This window comes from Meleagris gallopavo, chromosome 5, assembly GCF_905368555.1.
Source record: "Meleagris gallopavo chromosome 5, MGAL_WU_HG_1.1, whole genome shotgun sequence".
Taxonomy (NCBI): domain Eukaryota; kingdom Metazoa; phylum Chordata; class Aves; order Galliformes; family Phasianidae; genus Meleagris; species Meleagris gallopavo.
In genome coordinates, this window is record NC_139408.1 from 11,251,418 (window position 1) to 11,258,277 (window position 6,860).

The 6,860-nt window shown below is 43.0% G+C and overlaps 1 protein-coding gene across 2 annotated transcripts in view; it reads right to left on the minus strand.

Annotated features, from left to right (window-relative positions):
• Positions 1 to 6,483, minus strand: part of PIK3C2A (phosphatidylinositol-4-phosphate 3-kinase catalytic subunit type 2 alpha) — a 49,691-nt gene extending 43,208 nt beyond the window's left edge. The window contains exon 1 of one of the 2 annotated variants that reach the window (XM_085224238.1): positions 6,309 to 6,483. The gene's annotated coding sequence lies outside the window, so the exon portion shown is untranslated. The remainder of the gene's footprint in view (positions 1 to 6,308) is intronic. The other variant, XM_085224236.1, reaches the window with a different exon arrangement.
• Between the last annotated feature and the right edge of the window lie 377 nt (positions 6,484 to 6,860).

Here is a 6,860-nt window from a genome sequence, read left to right on the forward strand (position 1 = left end):
ATCCACAAAAACTCCCTGTGGTTATTTTGCCATTAACTTAAACAGATTTAAAGCATCTTTCTGTCACTGAATGTCAGCAAACCTAAGAATTAGCAGAGCAGCGGAAACAGCAGCAGTTCTACAGAATAGCAGGAAAAACTTCAGCAAAGTAAGAAGGCAGTAATATACTATGGAAAGTACTAATTGCCTGGAAAGGAATTCATAGCAACACATTTGCCACAGCAGGAAAACTCCTTACCAAGAAAAAACACAGGAACTTTGATGTTCAAAAGCCCTCTATTCTAGCCAGATGCATTCACAGATTGCTAGGAAGTGAGAAAACGGAACAGATATTTCATCAAATTAAGTAAATCAGATGAGTTACTTACAGACTTGTAGTGAGGGCGATTTGGAGGGGGTGGGGGAAGCACTGGGAAGGAAGTATGACAAAATGTTAACTGAGAAGAGATTCTGACAGTATGATCACTATGCATTAAGTGGCTGAAAACAGAAGATACAGCAAAAAGCAGAGAAATCAGCCCAGCAATGCTTGAGAGAACAAAGGCTTTATTCTGTTTCATGTACACACAGCAGCTAACACACCAGATATTTTAATTCTTGAATATGCATTAAGCTTCCAATGCTTATCCCTCCCATGCATCTAATACCATAATGGTCTCCAGGAACATTAAAAATTAGGAAAAAAGCAGATTGTTTACTGGTGTGACAGGCTGCAGATCAAGCATGCCTTTGGTATTAAGTGGTTTTCCATGCTTGAAATTATTCCCTTTTCCATGGTCATTCTCCTCAAAGTAAACTGTTTATTTGTTAGAAAGATTTTCAAAGTCAAACAAACAGCCTAAGCAATAAGTATAAAATCAGATTGATAGCTTTGTCTCTTAAAAAAAAAAAAAAAACAACAAAAAAGAAAAAAACAACCTCTTTCTACTGCTTTAATTTGGAAGAACTTATGTGCTGCAGATACACCTGATACAAAACGTAAATTACTGCAAATAAACTGTAAAGAAACATTCTTCAATTTACTGACAATGTGCAAGTTCTGGAACAGACAAAACGTCCACTTTCTAAAAATACCATTAGTTCCAAGGGTTTCAATAAGGTGTACATAAGTAGCCCGAAAGATCAGTGTTTGCACTACAGTTCTACTGTGTAGTACCTCCACCAAAAGTTAGCAGCTCCTTGAAGTAACTCATTGTAGCAAAACTGGAAGATTCCTCCTTGGAGATGAGATTAACCGTTGGCTGAAAAGGTTGAATCCATTTCATTTCAGATCCTGTCCAGAGAATCTTCAAAGATGGTTTCAGTAATTTAAATAAGGGTGTGATTTTTAATTGGGCACAAACTCTGGATCAGTGTTCCCTTCTGTTTTGCTCCAGTCATTCAGCCGCTAAATACCCAAACAACTGTAGTGAGACCAACAACTACTAAATCTTCCTTTAGATTTTAAAAATTCACTTCTATCCAGAAAGTACAATTTTATCACAAAGCTTCTGATTTTAATAGCTAAGTAAGAATAGGGCGTTTCTAATACCAGAATAGGAAACCTCCAGGAATGCTTTGAAGTCTTTCAACATTGGCAACAAATATCTTAGAAAACAAACAAAAAAAACAGCATCAGCTGTTTCAGTGATATGAGAACACTTCAGAACTCAATTACTTTGGTCAGTTATCATCCATAGCATTATGCAGAAGATTCTAGACATGGCATCCTTTGTCAGATTGTTCAATCAGGATTTTTGACTAATGTTCCCAAACAACATTTCCAAGAAAGCACCCACCACAGTGTCCAGCCAAATGCCAACACAGGCGGCTGTAGCTACCTACAGATGTTCTTCATGGCCATAACACATTCTTCCCCTTCTGAACCAGCAGCTCACACCCCTAGCCACTGCAAGCCACTCCAGCCGTGGATGTAGATGCACACAGATTAGGTACGGCAAGTCTATGAGCTTCTTTGGCATATCTGTGCTGTTACACTCCCCCTTCCAAATTCTGAGCCCAATTACCATTTCAGTTGTCCGCTAAAGAGATAGAGATCTTAATTAAATTCCACTAGGCTGCGTAAAATCAAGCAACTGAAGGCAGCCAATAGTGGGCTGAAGAAAACAGTAGCATGAGCTTACACTATTGGACATCACAGATTTATTACTGGAAGAGTCTTTATAAATACTTGAATCATTCCATGATGTCCTTAAGACTGAGGACACAGATCAACAGGAAACTTAACATCAATTTTGTCAGCTGTAAAACTACTTACTGACATTTATATCTCCATATTTCACCCCATTTTGTTCTCACTCTCTGATGCTACACCTGCAATTCTGTTCCTTCACAGTACTTCATAAATGCAGATACCAGAAAAAGCAATCATGAAACCGATGGCATCCCAGGCTGTTTCACTCCACTGCATTCAGTCAAGACTTTTTCCATCCCTTACAGCCAAGCCTATTACCAGCATTGTTAGACAAAGGCTAAGAATTTTGGTTCTGTTGCAATGTCTCTTCTTACAGAATAATGTTTTCATATCCACTCCTGTTTATTTTAAGAACGTTTAAATGGTTTCTTCTGCTTTTCAACCACTTCTAAAGTTGTGCATTTCTCCAGATCAGCCATACGATTCATGCACTTTTCCCACCAATCTCTCCTTTCAAAGTGCACTTGAAAACCCACGTATAGTGAGAAATACACCACACAGAATCAATATTAGCTAGTGCTTTAGGGCATGGCGTCTTTTTAAGCAATGCCAGTGCCCCAAATAACTTGATTCCCATCTGAATAATTCACTCAGTAATCCACAATTTAATCAATTTTCAAAATAATTTCTTTCTAAAATGTCACATATATACAATCACAGAAAACAACAGACTGGACAGGACCTCAGAGGGTGTCTAGCTCAGCCTCTCACTCAAAGCAGAGTCAGTTCTAGTAAGTAATTACACATCCACAGCTACAGTAAAGGAATATGTTTACAGACGTGCTGCTGTGAAGCCAGTACTTCACATTTGTACCACTTTTACTCACTTTTAATTTTGTTGTGTTAGTCAAAAAATAAACAAGTCCATCCTAGAGTAACTTCTGCAATAACCGAGGACACTCACTGTGGGCACAGAATTCCTGCCCTGTTCCAACTCTATGCACCTTTAACACAACAAAAAGTAGAATAGTAGCATATGGAGAAGACTTTGCCATCACAGTTCTAGTATGGATTTACCTCTGCAGCACTCTATTGATACCAGTCTAACTAAACACAGCTCTGCTGCAGGAGCCAAATTACTTCTGCCACTTGCTTCAGCAGACAAGCTTCCCCGCAGGCAGGGAACTTGCACAGTTTCAGTTACAACTGGTTGATGCTTCTCAGTCACCAACCTGGTATGTCTGAAAGTATTAAACAGTTGTTGATTACTGACCAAGCCAACGCACTGTTTACACAGACCTCTTAGCTGTACATACTGAAATGCTTCTAGGATGTATTATTTTTAAAAACAAACAAACAAAAAAAGCACAAAAACAAAACACTACAATGGTAGATAGAAAGGTGACAGGATGGTTATATCGTGTCAGACTATAAGTTTATCTTGCCCGTGTCTCTATGGGTAGCTTCAGACGTGCACAGGAACAAAACAAGCACTTAATAACTTTTCCTCAAAATACTCTTCTAGTTTCCACTAATTAGCAGCTCAAAGGCTTCCTGAATCCTGAGATAACTTCTCTAATATTTAATACCCAAGTTGGATTTTTCCTCCAGGAATCTGTTGAGTTGTTCATTGGCCTCAGGTAAACTAGGCAGCACCTTGTACTTTGCTGCTGCAACAACAACCTATTCAAAGAGTGTATCAATCAGCACTCACCTGTTCTTGATGTGTCTGCTAAAACAACCAACATCAGTGGCAACACTGCAGCAACCAGCTACCAACTGTGCACACTGAGTTAGTTCATCAAGGTCAGCACACAGCAACCAGTTTCTAGATCTGAGCTGGCAACAGTCTCAACACAGATATCTAAAGGTCCTCATGTGCTACAGACTGCAGGCTTCCCAGCTTTTTCTTTTTTAAACAGATCGATGTGACATTATAATTTCAATGCTAAGCACCTGAAAAGTATGAGCTACATGAAATGTGCAGACACACTTCCTCTCTCTATTCCAAATTCTCCATGAAAGTATTCCCAAGTGACTACCACTTGGAACAAACAAATTACTTTGCAGTACATAAGTGCAGATTGCATTTCTACTAAAAAGTAGAGATAAAAGTAATATTTCCCATGACTTTTCTTTAATGTGAACTTTGAGGAAGATTTTTACTCTGAATCACTTATAGAACAAATGAGATTTATATAGCACTGGCATGCTTAGAAACATTTCCTTCAATGACTTGCCCAGTCTGAAAACAACTTCTGCATTCTTCTGAAGAAACTGACACTGCTGCAGCCTTTCCATGTACAAAGGGGCTGGATGAATGCTGTATGAGATGGATGACTGATGTTATTGGTCACTGCTGATAAAAACTGACCTCTGGTTCTGGTAAGTAATTGCACATCCACAGCTACGGTAAAGGAATATATTTACAGATAAACTGCTGCGAAGCCAACACTTCACATTTGTGCTACTTTCACCCCTTTTTAATTTTGTTGTGTTAGTCAAAAAATAAATCCATCCTAGAGTAACTTCTGCACTAACTGTGAACACTAAGAGGCAATCATTACTCGCAGTCTCAAAAGCAGAATATCTTTATCTCAATGTCATGACCTCAAAACAACACAGGATGTTATGCTTACAGCATGCTACCGATCAATGTTACTTCATTGTTTTTTTTTTTTAAAGCTTCCACAGATAACCCTCAGATTGATCAGGATCAAAAACACATACAATATGCAACCCTTCTCTAATTACATTCAAACTCTTGATAGCATTAGTTTTTCTAACTAGTCCTATACTGGTCTAGTTTTAGTCCCACCCCAAAACCTAACATGAAAAAAAATCCTAAACATCACCCCAGCTTATTTATGCTTGTAAGTATGCTCTGAATTCAAATTTCTTCAGATAGAGAGCAGGAACAAATTTATAATAGCAGTATATGATTAAAGAATACCCCAAGTTGCAATTTCACTCAGTTTGAGAAGCAAGAAACAGAAGAGCACATATTCAGAAAAAAATTATTTACTTGGCATTTTGAAAGGTGTCATTTTCTACTAAAGGCATTCAATTTCCCTTGTTGCTGTACAGAGCTAGCCAAAAAAGATTAAAAAAAAAAAAAGAAACACAAAACTAAATCAGCAATGTATTATACACTGGTTAACTGTATTGATGAGCCTTTATATTCGTGACTATAACAACATCCCAAAAGAGGAACCTCAAGTTTCTGAACCAGGAGTACTTGTACGCTGTGATTAAGTAGGTCACGTTTATTTTATGAAACTACCAGGAAAAAAGTAGGGTGTTTTTTTTTTCCTTTCTTGAGACCTGTGTATATATATTTTTTTAAATACAGTTGCCTTTATGTAAAAGATTTCCAAACACAACACAGCATAAAGAGGGCCAGGCTCTAATTTATTCTACAGAAGGCCGCAACGTCAAACATTTGTTACTTGGCTTCTCCCTGCACTTTCTCCTACTGCCTTCACCTTCTATGCAATTTCCTCTTATTGTCCACCTATTCTTGGTAGTTTCGCCACAACTTGTTTCTGACTTTTTTAATGAACCCGGTGGACGCCGCATCCTCTGCCCCCAGCTGCAGTCCATCAGCCCGTGCCGGGCAGCACAAAGGAAGTTTTCCCAGGCCCACTGGCAGCGCTGAGGCGCTGGGCCAGGCCCCAGGAGCCCCAAACCCCGCGGGCAGAGCGCCGCTGGCGGTTACTTCACCCCCCCGCCCGCCTCTTCCCTTCGGGATACTTCGCAGACCATCCATCCCCACCACCCGCGCACCGCGCGACGAACTCTCGCAAACAGCGCCGAGCTTCTCTTCCACCCTCAGCTCCGTCCCAAAGTAACACCACGCAGGCAGCCAACAACAAGAGCTACTACCGGGGCTCCGTACCCGCGCTCCCGGGACCAGACGCAGCCCCCGATCGCCGCCACCCCCCGCTGTCCACCCGCGGGAAGCCCCGCGCTCCCGGGAACGCCGGCTGCGCCCGCACCGCTCCGCCGCAGGCCCCTATCGACGGGGCAGCGCCGCCAGCCGCGTTCGGATCCGCCAGGACGGCGGGCGGCGCCGCGCCGAGGCCGAGGGTCGCGCCGTCGCGACCCCCGAGGAGCGAGAAGCGAGAGGACGCCGGCGGGAGGGCGCGGAGCGGAGCCGCGTCCCGCCACCCACCTCGCAGCGGCGCCGCCGCCCCGCGGCCATTCCGCTTCCTGCCCCCACCGCCAGGCTGCAAGGCTGCGCGCTCCGCGCTCGTCGCCCCCCTCTCGGAGCGCCGCCGCCGCGCGCCCACTTCCGGCCCCGGCCCCCACCGCTGGCGCGCAGCGGGGCGGGAAGAGGGGCGGGGCTTCGCTGTAAGGAGATGGGCGGGGCGCGCCCGGTCACCGCCTCACCTGCGCCCCTCTGGATTGCTGCTGGCGTACGGGCGCTCCGCACGGAACGCTCCTAGGTGCTATCCAGTAGCTACCAGTCAGGGGGTACCGCCTCCAGTAATCCGGTCCCGTTTACTAAGCATACTTCATACACTAAGTTCCAAACAATACAAAACACATGATTAAACACGGAAAACGAGTGAAAAGCATCCACTTACAAGCTACAACATCAATGAATCCATCACGAAGAAAACATGCGTTAATCCGCTCAGCCTGAGTACAAGGCAGCTGTCTTAACTGGCAATTTCAACCAGACCACGACTGTTCGATATACCAAGTGCACCATAACATCAGT